This window comes from Rhagoletis pomonella, unplaced genomic scaffold (genome assembly GCF_013731165.1).
Source record: "Rhagoletis pomonella isolate Grant_MI unplaced genomic scaffold, Rhpom_1.0 Rhpom_scaffold_00011, whole genome shotgun sequence".
Taxonomy (NCBI): domain Eukaryota; kingdom Metazoa; phylum Arthropoda; class Insecta; order Diptera; family Tephritidae; genus Rhagoletis; species Rhagoletis pomonella.
The window spans coordinates 15,442,588-15,456,502 of NW_023458565.1; positions in this window are offsets into that span (position 1 = coordinate 15,442,588).

The window sequence follows — 13,915 nt, forward strand, 5'->3', positions numbered from 1 at the left end:
TTTACGTGTATTTTAAATGAGAAATCTTTGCACGCCTTGGTCGACCACATAATATTAATATTAAGGGCTAAAGTTTTCAGGGAATTTTTTTTTAGGTATTTCCCACAAAATTTCTGTATTTTCTGTATGTATGTTAAAACGTTTATTATTGAAGTATGATGAAACTGTGGCAATGAACTTGTACTGAAATTAACACCCCATGCAACAATACTTAACTTCTATAAAAATTGTACAGTGCGACAAAAAAATATAATAATAACGAAATGGCGTCCTCGCCAATCTGTGCTAAATTTACGGGGCAATTCTGGCTAAGATGGTAAGTAGTCTTTCGTGAGGCAAATGAAAGACAGATAGTAAGATAGTTCGAAAGACTCGTTATTCAAGCACAAACGTCTTAGAAAAAAGCTCTCTCATTCACAACTCGCGGCGAAAATTTATTTTAAGAGAAGGCACTTGTACATACATAGATATATTATATTACTCGCGATGCTCGAACAATCGCCGAGTGAATAAAGCACATGCGTGCCATTCGAGAGATCCGAGCTCGAGCCCTAGGGCAGCGGGTTTTTTTTTAATTTTAATTTTTTTCGTTTTTAATTCCATTTTTTTTTTTAGAAACTTAGATATTTCATGTATTTTTTTCTTTTAAATTTAGTTTTTGCTTTTTTAATTTAACTTTCTTTTAATCTCTAGTTGTTATTCGTTTAACAAGAAAATTTTTAATTAATTTTGCCTCTTTTAAATAATTTTTTTTCTTTTAGTTTTATTTTTTTTTCATTTAGATTTAATTGTTTAAGAAGTAAATATTTTTTTAATTTAATTAAATTTTTAGAAAGTTAGTTTAGTTAATTTTCCTTTAATTTAATTTGTTTTCTATTTTAATTTTGAGATTTTGTTTTAAAAATAAAAATATATACCATTTTCATTTTTACTTTAATTTTATTTGGTCTACTTGTTTAGTTTAAAGATTTTATATAAAAAAAAAATTTTTTTTATTTAGTTAAAATTTAATTTTTTTTTTTGCTTTATTTTCATTGTATTTATTATTTTTTTTTAACATAGTTGTCTTTTATTTCTTAGTTGTTATTGTTTTAAAAAGAAAAAATATATATTTTAAATTTATTTTAATAAAAAAAAAACTTATTGCTAAAAGGCGAACAGCATAACGCTAAGATTTCCTCGTTAGCAGATCTTTCAATCAGTCTTTCGAAAGACAGTAAAGAGCTTTCAAGATAGTTGCCAGAATTGACAATTGTGGTGAGTTGAAAGACTGTTGTCAGAATTGCGCAGTTAGTATACCCACTGTTTTGCTCTTAAATTCATATAAATAAAATGCTTTTTCTTAAACCTTTTACTCGATTTATTTAAACAAAATTGAAGTAAAAGGTATGAAATTTTAAGAAAAAGCAATTGCTTAGTTTTTATTCATACGGCCCAATGAAATCAGTTAACCTCATTTTGAAATCGAGGAGCTTTTTATTGATAAAAATCTTTATAAAATTTCAGTACAAATAATTTATCAAGAAAACATAGAATTCAGCGGTTAGTTTACAGTAAGGCCAAAATACGATATTGTAAATATACAGTTAGGGTCAAAAATATAAACGCCATGACATTTTGACGATTTTCTGCTTTTATATTTTCCATACCATTTTAATTTTTTATTTTTTTATAATGCATTCTACAGCAAACACCAGCCGAACTGATTCTTTCAATTTCATATAGGACTCGGGGAAAATTCAAGAAATACCAACATATTTTCATAAAAATTTTTGATTTTTTAGTTTTTTTTGTCAAAAGTGTTTAGCATTTTCTTCCATATAACGCATGAACAAAATCTATTTTTATATGGAAGAAAATGGGCAACACCCTCGACAAAAAAAAAAAACTCAAAAATCAAAAGTTAATTTCCATAGGCTTAAAACTTGCACCTTATTATACTAAAATCTAATGGGCTAAAAAACTGCGAACTCAATTTTAAATTTTCTAAGAAATAGAATTCAAAAGTTGAAAATTTTGATGACAATTTTTTCGTAATTCTTGAATTTTCCGAGAGTTATATGTATATGAAATTGAAAAAATTGATTCTGCTGATTTTCGCTGTTGAACTAACTATATTTTTATAAAAAATAATCAAAATTTGATATGAAAAATATAAATAAAGAAACGTCTGGGTGTTCATATTTTTGACGCTGACTGTATATATGTAAATATGTTGCGCTGTGGCGCTGTGGCGCGCCGGGTATACATATGAAGTGCGGTTTCGCCCGAAATTAGACTTTTTTACTTGTAACTCATACTTAGAATAGAAAGGATCGTTAACCTTACGCTAAAGTTTTCACGACCTTTTGCGGGCATGCATTTTTACATACGTACATATATAAATGGAGCTGACCACACTGCATTACAAGCTTCAATTACCACATGTCACTTAAAACAGCGCCTAGGGGTCAAGACTTGCATCGGTTTGATTGTCCCAGACTCCCTGCCACATGTACATATGTATGTATGTAGATATGTACTTCCAATTGCTCACAATTCCATACATTTAAATGTGCAAATGTATGTATGTATGTAGATACTTCCAATTGCCCACAATTTCATACATTTAAATGTGCATATGTATGTATGTATGTTTGTAAATACTTAAGTAGTTACACATGTACCTACCTAGTACATGATACTCCTGTTGGTGCCGCTAATAGATACATGCGCACCGATTCGATATTTCGTGCAAATTTTTTCACACTAATGATCTATTTCGTGTAACACTTGGCGCGCCGTCGGTAACAAATACGCCAAATTTTTTCTTGTTTTTGTTTTTTTTTAATCAGTGCTGATATGTGTGTGGTATGCGCTACAGGCAACCCCGCTTATGGCCTTCTGCCACAAAGTATTGAGTACCAAGCCTTAGTGTTTCTTTTTCATAAATTTTTCCTCTCCAACATTTAAATGTCAATTTGTTTTTCTTTCAAGACTTATTTGTGCATTTTTTCGCTGCGAGTGCTTTTGCTTTATTTTAGGTCTATTGTTGTTGCTATGTCGCCGGTGATCTTTGTTGATCTGCAGCAAGGTGTGCGCGCCAGTTCACTTGGAGCAAGCGATTCAAATCGATTCGACTCATTCGATTTCTCCACCTAACCGAACGCCACTCGGCTCATATTTCTTTAATAGTTGAACTTCGTGCGCTTTTTTTAAAGCGTCGCGTCAGTAATTGTTCGTCAAAGCAGTTTTTTGGTTGCATTTAGTTTGGTTGGTGGAAAATTTAGCATGCAATTAGTTGCATTGCTTTTACGACTAATTTAAAGGTGTTTACCTGTCAATGCACACACCTTTACATACATACATAAAGAGATAATTGCGAATAAACAAAAATTAACAAAGAAAAGGCGGCAACCAAATGAAGTCGCCGAAGAATGGCTTTCAAAAGTGCATATGTAATTCGTCAAAGCCGAGCTGAAAATAAATTACAGCTTTTGCTCAAGCAGTTAAATGAAATAAGTTGATATTTTACACTGTTTGCTAAGTGTTGGGCCGAGCTTCTTCTCCTAAATATTTGTGATGCGCCTTTTGATGCCATCGACAACGTCGTTTATGAAGCACACTCAGGACATCGTTCACTGGGTCAAGGTGATTGTCCTGACAGGAATTTTTACTGGGCTAGAAACCTTCCGTATGTTGTCCGCCATAATTTCAAGCTTACCGCTGCCTATGACAATTACACATAATACGCGTTACGCCTATTCGCATCGTGGCCCTATGTGTGGCATCTTTTTTATCTGCAGCGACATGCTTCGGGGCATATAGAAACCCAACCACCTCATCGGCGGTGGTACGACCCTTAAGGTTCTAGCAGACGATGAGAGTAATTCTAATACTATCACAAAAATGGATATTTACACTCTTCCATTCTCATTACTAACTAGACGGTGAGAATGAGAGTGAATTTCTATTCTTATGAGAAATTTTCTTGTCGTTTACTAGAACCTTTATGCTGCAGACCACCATGTTTTTCCACCCGGTGAAGTCGATCGCCTCAGGCCGTTATCGGCAGCTTCGTCGTAGAGGCTGCATTTTTCGACGGTGAGATTAAAGATCTCTTCCTTGCCCACCCTGGTATTTGAATCGCCAAGCGTAATTTTAACATCATGGCTAGTAAGTGCGCACCTAGTGCTCATAAAATAGGCCTTTGGTCGGGTCTCCCACTCAGAACTAACTCAGAAGTTGCGTTCCTTTACATAACAGCTGTAGTCTACATCGCTAGGTCCTGCGCTTTTCTTGTCTCGCCCCTTCTATAGAATTTCTTGATAAGTGGTATGGCCAGTCTTAGTCTTGCCGATGGTACAGCCAGCCAGGTAAAGGCCCCTTACCCATTAAGAGTCTGGTAATACGAAGTGCATTTCTTCAGATCATAGTCCTTTAAAAGTTCACCGTGGTCGTAAATGTAAGTAAATTAGAATTTTCGGAAGAATATTTTCACGAAACATTTTTACAACTTAAATCTTTCCTGTCATTTTGGACCTTTTTTGAAAAGCTTTCGACTGCTGAACTTTTAAGCGACTACAGGTCCATTATATTTGAAGTTAAAGTTTCAAAATGTGTTACAAAAAGTTGTGCTATAAATTTTGTCTTGGTTACTCAAAACAACAATTATGTTTGAAGTCAGTTTATGCATAAATTTAGATATATTTTACAATTAAGGTTAGGTTAGGTTACAGCGGTTGCCCCAAGGAACGCGCTTGGCCATTAAGAGAAAGCTGAACGGAGATCATTAATTTAGTTGGCGAAACGCCGTTAGCTAACAACAAATACGCCTAATATCAATGCTTCAGAGCTGCTCATGGTAAGTCGGGAAGTGCGGACCAAAATGTTTCCATATTAGCCTCGCAAAGGCAGTGTATTGTAAATTGTTGAGATGATTGCACCCCATCATCCCCTTGATAGCTAATACAAAAGGGAACAGGTGAGATTCCAAACCTTACCCCGAGATACCAATCGCACAATGGCCTGCCAGAACCCCCTCAATAGCCATAGCTGAACCTGGAACACTCTAGGCCAGGGTGCATGCCCTAGTTTCAGCCTAGCGTCTGCTAAGCTAGATGAGGCGCAAGCCTTCAAAAGTGAACCGCAGGAGAACAGAGACGTCTCAGCTGTTTTATAGCTAGTGATTACGGTTTAAAGGTACATTTCCTTGCCAAGTCATTAGCCAAGTAGTTTTCTGCAATCTCACCCAAATTTGCCCGATTAGAAGTACTCCGACGAGGCTGAAAGCGAGGTCAGACATTCCCTTACCGATTTCGAGCGTACCACCATGTCGTTCAGGGCTCTGAAAGCCGCTTAGCTATCAGAGAATATGCTAACCTTCCTAACTGGCAGTACACTCTTTCGCAGCAATTCTATCGCTTCATTAATGACAGCTATTTCTGCCTGAAAGACACTGCACGGAAGCCCCGAAGCCTGAACATAGTTTGCCTCAAAGTTTTGATCCACCAGTAATGAAGCTCACTGCTGCCCTCTTACAGTCACACCGAACCAACTAGTCATAATTTGAGGGATTGTAGGCAGATAAGGAACTGGTGGGTGCCATTTCGCAGACGCAATATCTCTTTGGCCAGGAAAGAAATCAAAGCCCTCCAGAACTGCAGAATGCCCAGCTTTCGAAGGCAGTTAACCACCCGGTTTCCCTGAGGCTGATCAAAGGCAGAGCTATATCGGCGGCCATATACTTCCTAGTAAACAAGACCAGTTCCGTTTTGCTGGGGTTGACTACGATGCTGTAGTCGGCCGCCCACCCGTTACCAAGTTCAGTTAACCTTGAGTCAAATTAAAATGGGCATTTAAAAATCGTCCCCTAGCCAAAAGTGTCACATCTTCTGCATAGGCGCTTACCCGGCAGGCCGTTTTCTCCAATTAAACTTGAGTTGAAAGTTTTAGTCTAAAACTCAAAAACAAATTGTGGTTGTGGTGGAGAAAAATTCGCTTACCGCCATTTAAGCATAATTTGGGCCTTAAGCATTTAGGGCCTAAATTTTGGCCTACAAAATGGCTCTCCACCTATAGATTTTTAAATGAACAACATTGATATGAGTTAGTTGGTGATTCGATGGTCAACTGGTATGACGGCCATGTGTACTATGTGTGTGTATGAAAATGTGCCTAAATGTGGCCCAGTTTATCCCATCTTCAGTACATATGTACTATACTCATGTGTATATTCAGTTCACCATTGATTAGCTTCGGACAAACAATAAAACTTTGTTCAGCTGCGCCAACACGTCAGTGCGATGACAACAGCAAAATCTGAATAACAACAGCAACTATGGTTTATAGTAGGTAAGCTCAAGTGTGACAGCAACACGTCAACTTAGTTGACGCTATAGACTTGCCAGTGCGGGTATTACAAATAAACACAAACACTTTTACATATGTAGGTAAGTACAAAATTGTTGTTGTGGCCACCAAGTGACCGCGAAGTGAGATTTGATTTTAGCACTTCTACTCGTAACTGGTCGCTTCCTATTTAGCAGCATAAAAACAACAATACAAATGCCGACAAAAAAAAACTATTATTTAATAAAACAATTTATATGCTTATGTATGCGTGTACGGTGGCGAAAATGTAAATAGGAAAGAGATATTTTAGCAAATTTTGGCAAGTTTATTATTTTTTATTGTTTTTCTGTTAAAATATAGCTTAAGTACTAAAGAAACCATACAAATCAAAATTTCAAACTGTGTAGAACATTTATAAAAATTCGACGAATTTTAACAAATGTTCTTCAAAATTTTGAAACTTTTTGATCAGATTTTTTCGAATTTATCTAATTATGCAGCTTTGTAACCAAGTCATAGCTACTTAAAAGTTGCACTTTGTTATACTAAAATTGAATCGGATATAAAACTGTATACCCAGAAGGTTTTTAATTAATCTAATTTAAAAGCTAAAATTTTTAATGAAATTTTTCGAATTTTCATAATTGTGGTTGAAATTTTCACTTACATGAATTTTTTACATAACTAGCTGCACTTTCATACAAAAAAAAAATAAAAAAATATGAATAAAACGAAACGGAAATAGCCAAATAATGCTAAAATGGCTCTCCCCTATTTATATTTTCACCACTGTATGCATATGTTTGCAATCAGAAAATAATTATAATATAACAGAAAAACCACAACAAACCGTGAAAACAAAAGCAAGAAATGAAAAAAAAACACAATTCATAAATAAAAGCAATGATTGTCAATGTTGTTCGCACAGCTGCAAGCAATTGCAATGTCCACTACTGTCCACAGCGAATGAACTTATGCACATAACATGTTATTAAGAGCTCGTAAGTATGAGTACGTAGTTGATACAAAAAAAGTACACAAAATTTAAAGCAATGCAATTGCAACTGTAAATATGTATGTGTATGAGCAACATATGCGCTGCAGCCAGTGCACAGCTGATGAGCTTGACGATCATTGCCGTTTAATGAACGGTTAGACAAATAGATGGCTTGATCGCGCAACGGTAAGACGCAGACTTGCCGTTGCACTTGATGTCTGAAAAAAAACGAGTTTTATAAAACATTTTTCAATGGCAGATTTTAATTTTTTTTATCATTCTCTTCGGTGGAACTTAAAACTGTATAGATTTGTAAATAATAAATAATATAAATAATACTATGGCGCTTACACTTTTATCGAGTTTTTGGCTGAGCTGTCGAGCTGCAAATTTTTAATGAACTCAACATCTCTTTCATTTCTAAAACCGCCCACCGAAATCGTTACACAAGTTCTGCACCTACCGCTCATGCAACAGTATTCCAAAGTCCAAACATTATCATTTAAGATGCATTGATTTAAGTCTGAAAAATGCTTCAAATGCCTGAATGTCTGTAAGACTTCCTCCAGACACAAACTCCTGTTCAAATGTCCATTTAGGAAACGGCTGGATAAGATTCCTAAAATTGCTTTCCAATAATTCCAGTACGTATTTGTGGTGTTCGCAGTAACATCTTATATATACGCATGTTCTACGAAACAACTTCTATCCCGACTCTGTTCAATATGTATTTAAGTTAAGTAAAATTTATGCATCAGCATCAGCGTATTAGATGACCTAACTATAGGAGCTCTCGAGCTAAAGAAAAGATAGTAAAGTAAATTTCGAGTATAAGATCTCTTAAAATATTTCGTCTTCTGCGCCGTCTATTGGATCTATCTTTCTACGTATGTGTACGTCCCAAGTTCTAAAAAAAATCTCCTAGTAAATACGAAACTTCAAAATATCTCGCCTCCAGCACTAGCTAGCGGGCAGTTTTTATGCAAATGAATTTTCTATCAATTGACTAATGGAAGAAGGGAAATTAAACGAAATCGGACCAGTTGTTTCCAAGTAATTTCATTATATCTCGACTCCGGTGCCACCTAGCGAAGCTATGTTCTAAAATTAAACGAAATTAAACCAAAACCTCATCCAGCCGTACAATTTTTTAGCGGATTACTACGCTCTGTTCGCAATTTAAATTATTCCAATCGGTGCAGCCATTCGCAAGTCATTAGCTCCCTGGGCTTCTTCATTTCAACTGGTTCATAGCCGTCAATCCATCCTATCTTGGAAGCCGAACGAAAGACTATCTTGATTCGATGAACCGACTTAACTCAGTGCTGTCTGACAAACTATCCCAACTCAAGCGCGCCTATTTTTTTGTATATCTTAGCGCCATAGCAACATACAAAAAAGCGCGTCTGAGTTGGGATAGTTTTCTGACAGCGCCGAGTCAGTACGAAGTTAGGATAGATCGTCGGGTGAAGGTAATCTTTCGCACGGCGCTACAGATAGGATAGATCGACGGCTATCGACTAGTTGAGATGAAGTAACCTGACCAAACGAATCTAATTTTTTATTAACAAAATTTTGTGTTTTTTTCCTACAATACCTATACTGATTTTTCTTTTGAAAATTGGGAAGTTCAAACGTCATTCTTGTTATATAGTTGTTTTTGCCATCTTTGCTCAGAGTTAATCGTGGATTGAATTTGCTATACGCTTTCTCCGAAAATTTTGCTACGAACAAATTACTCCGCGCCCTAATGTACATACTTAATACTATAAATTTCCAACTTCATTGCAATGTGTACCGTTACACCCCCTCCCATCTGATTAGTAATTAGTTTTGATCAGCGATTTGCGCGCACGTGCACCACAATTGCAATTAATATTTTCATTTTTTTCGCGCCAATAAACACATCAACCAAACATGGTTAAGCAAACAAAAAACTGCACATTCAATGGAAGCGATGTCAACTGCGACGTCATTCCCGCCATCAATGTCATATTCAGGTTCACAGTAGATATTGGCTGTGCAGGTGGGCCGCCACAACTACACTCTCTCTACTCCTTCGCTGCAGACTACCTGTACACAACATGTAAACACTTGCACATAAACAAAAACTGCCGTTGCCTTCAGACCATGCACAGGTTAAGTGTGGGAAATCCCTTCCAGCGACCTTTAACTATTCTTCTTTCCTTGCCAATCTATGCAACTTGCAGCTCGCCTCTTCTGCTTACACTCCCTCACTCACTTGTCCGCCTTCAACACATTGTCGCTCACATACACTCAATGCGTTTTCTTCTCGACTGCACTGCGTGAGAACATCCGCCTACCTAACTACCCAACTAACCAACTACCGGCGCAGCGCGGTGCAGTGAAATGCAATGCGGCTCAGTCACTCAACACCTGCATTTATTACAACAAAAAAACACTTTCTGCTGTTGCTCTTTGCTGTTATATTTTCTGCGTGCGTTGTTGTTGTTGTTGTTATATTTAAATAGATACACCTTAACACTTGCGGTTATGAAAAATTTCCTTTTACACTTTTCCACTTGCCAATCGAATTTTCCTTACTCGGACGGTTTGTACAGGGGCAGGTCAGCTGCGGTATTGTATGTAAGTATGTACATATGTATGTCGGCGTATACAGTATTTGTACGGTTAGCTGAGCGAACTAAACCAGTAGATTGCAACAGTTCACTCACTGGACAACCAACCATGTCTAGGGACAGACTTAGTGAAAAATTGTTGAACACTTGTTTTCTAATGAATGCAATCTTTGTTGTTTTTTGTTGTTTTTATTGTTCACATTGTTTATTTGAATTCTTTGCTTAATTGTTGTTTTTGCTGTCCATTTTTGGATGCTAATATTTGCTGTTAGAGTTTTTCTTAGAAACTGTTGCAAGTGTTCCGCACAGGTGCAAGCGATAACGATCTTTGTGGGTGGGTATGTTTTTCTAAGTGAAAGATTTACTTCTTTCAATTTACCGTTGTGTTTGCACAGTTATTTTCATTTATATATGTACGTAGGCTTATAGCCGAGATATTCGTTAAGGCAAATATCTATTTATGGTAAGCACGTATGCAAACGATGAATAGTTAGTTAAATGAATGGAAACCTTTTTTTCAATGATTGCCCTTTAAGCTTCTTAAAGAATGGGAAATCACGTTTTTCGACAGTTTTAAGACATACCCATTTCTTTGCTAGTGAGGCCAAGACATTAATAAAAGTGCGACTTAGCGGTTAAACGGCGGGAGTGTGACTGAAAGAATTTTTTATTAACGTCCATTTCCTAGCGGTCAACGACTATCCGTTGATCACATTTTAGACTTTTTTGGATTAATCGTTTATCCTTTCTCCTTTGCGAAGTTTTGCTAGTTATTTACAAAAAATTTAAGGGAACCATTCTGCACTTGGTCGGCGCCCTTGCTTTCGTTGCCCATCTATCGGTGCAAAGTCGAAGGCCGAAAATAACCGCATGGAAAGACTTCTGCTGCCCAGGGAGTCGCAGGATGCTTGCAAAGACCTTCTGTATCTTCTTCTAAGCACACACTTCCCGGGAGCAATGGATAATAGGCCGGAGCAGCCACATATAATTTCAAATCATTCAGTCACTGGAGATTTCTTCACTAGGGAGAGGGTCATCTGGTCTATACGTACGTTCAAGCCTTACTATTTGGGTGGATTTGCCCCCATACAGCTGCATCAAACATTGAAGCAAAGCTCAGCGTGGCTATACACAATATTGAAGGGATTATTAGCTTTTAATGAAATCCCTAAAAGTTGGAGGGCAAAGAGAGTGATGTTCATTCCCAAGGTAGGATGTGTGTCCCACAATAATCTAAAAGATGTCAGGTCCATCACATTGTCGTCTTTTCAACTAAAGCATATGAGGAGACTAGTGGAGGTCCATATCAGAGAGTTGGTTGGTGATGGACTTTCAACCACACAGAATGCCTATACGAAAGGTAGATCTACACAAACGGCGCAACATGAAATAATGTCGCACATAGAAATATCACTATAATTCAAAGATAAGGGGAATCCAAATTATACTCGTTAAGGTCTTAATTCGGTATTCGGTAACTCGCACTATTGTTTTTTTTTTTTGTTTTTAGTTACCGAATATATCATTACCAACTTAACGGGGTGGCACGTCTGATAACGTGGTAACACATGCGTTAAAATGTCAGCTGATACCTTTCTGTCACATATTTGCGGGAATTTTCTAGAGCAAAAAATGCATACATTTTATCAAAAGTTCAATAAAGCTTTCTGTCGTGGAATTAATAAATTTTACAAGTAAGTATTACTTAAATAAAAGTAATTTTAACCAGAAAAAGAATAAGGGGCATTCGAAGTTGAAAGTGTTACCAAGTTACCAAATAACGAATTAATACATTAACGAGTATAGTCTGAATACCCTTAATGTACCTTAGCAGCCTTCCTAGTTATCGAAGGCGCCTTTAACAACATAAAGCTGCATACCAAGGGAGTAGCCAGGTAGGGGCAGAGGGGGCAGCTGCCCCCTCACACCCTACAGCTCCAAAACGAAGGAGAAATTTTCAAAAATCAATAAATAAATAATATAAATTTTATGCGTAATCGAATTCGAATTCACGGTTTCAGAAATAAGAAATACTATTTCTAACCTAAAAGATGTTGATACTCTTTCATATCGTTCAATTTTTGAATTTTTTCTGGCTTTCATTATTGCCGCTGTTCGTAAAAGACTGTAGAGTTCCGTTGCTTAAAGTGAATGCAGCAAAATAATTTTTACCATTACTCATCAGTTTTCAGATTTTCGCGAGAGTTTTGCTTTTACTTTGCTATTTTTCGCTTATATGTAAAATTAGCGCATTGGTAAGCCTTTGAATGACTTGATGAAGAGTGTTCACAAACATGTGCACATACGTATGTATATACACACTTATGCAAGTGTGCTCAGAAATGAATAGGCGCTCGTTATTTACTTTCTAACGTGGCCACCACTCATTCGACTGATGAGGTGTGTAACCTTTCTCCGCATTCCTAAATCTCTGCAAGGTAAAATACTTTGAGGAATTAAGTGTCCGTATATGTATCTGCATATACGTACATATATATATGTAAGCATATACGATAGCAAATTAAATTAATAACATTATCTAATTGTAATGGCATTATCGCCAATTTGAGATCAAAAGCGCTGTCAGTGAAAGTGGTTACGTAAACCTTAAAAGCAGTACAGTGAAAGCTCGATATAACGAACTTCAAGGGTTTGGACAAATGTTTCGTTGTAGAATATCAAAACCTCAAAACAACGAAAATGCAAAATTTTGTGAGAAAATCGTTATAAGTATACTTATAGCTTTGTTGTGACCCTAACCGTCAACATATTCAGAGTTCGCTGAGCCCAGAGCCGTTCCAAAGCACTTTTAGGAAAATATATGCAAGAATAACTCAAAAATTATTAAAGGAATCCCGACATTGCATTGTAGTCTGAATTGTCACTTGACTAAACTGGGAATTTACTCGCAGAAACGATGCTGTTTTTGCAGGACGGTTATCGAGACAGCACAGCACGCCTTAGAAAGGTATACACTTCATTGTATAGAGGCTTATGTCTTCGATTTCTTATGAAAATTTCGTCGTCGGTCACAAAAAAAAATCGCAAAATTCCATCTTCGTTCGTGTACATTTCTTAGTTAACGCTCGAAAAAACTAGAATTTTCGACGATAAAGTGAATAGTAAAAAGTAAAAAATAAATAAAAAAGCATAAGTTCGAATTGGCTAGCACTTACCGTTGGTTTTTGGCAATTTTTTATTTTTTTTTGTTGACGGTGTCCGGGATTTTCTTCCATACGAAATAAATATTCTTTACGATATAGTCAGTTATCAACTAACTCTACTTACAAGTACATAAGTATCTGTAGCTACCATGCAGTAAAAAATTTCCAATGGATAAAAAATAGATAACAGATTCGCGTTGACGGATTTGTAAACCACTTTGTATCCACTACTTTATGTGGCCACTGATTACAAATCTTCAGTCAGTTTTCGAAAATCCAATATGGCGAATCGAAAATGGCGGACAAATTTCAAATTAATTGAATTTGCTCGAAACTTGTTACTCGTAGTTTTTGGTAGTATTTAGGAGTTCACTTCTAAGGAATTATATTACTTACTAATAATATTTTTTCCGCTAGATTCTCCATTATGGCCACTGTACGGCTGTTTGTTTTCTTTAAAAAAGTTTCTATAGCCTGCTTTGAATACACTTTTTTCTTATTGATATTTTATGTCCAAAAGTAGTTAGTTACATGTTAGTTGACACCTAATATAAAGGTCACTTTTTTTGCGGCTATCGCCGTTCACAGGTAATTAAAGTTACGGTCGAAGAAAATAACTAATTACAAAGTTAGATCTAGCCGGCTGCTGTGTAGTTAAAATTTAGTTACAAACTATCCCATTTCCTACAGGGTATGTATTTATACTACTACATATGCAAATATATATGTATATGTATATGCATCACGGTGGTCCATAAATGTAGGCAGTAAAATTTTACATCAAATTTCCTATGCCTCAATCCCCACCTGGATACTTCCAT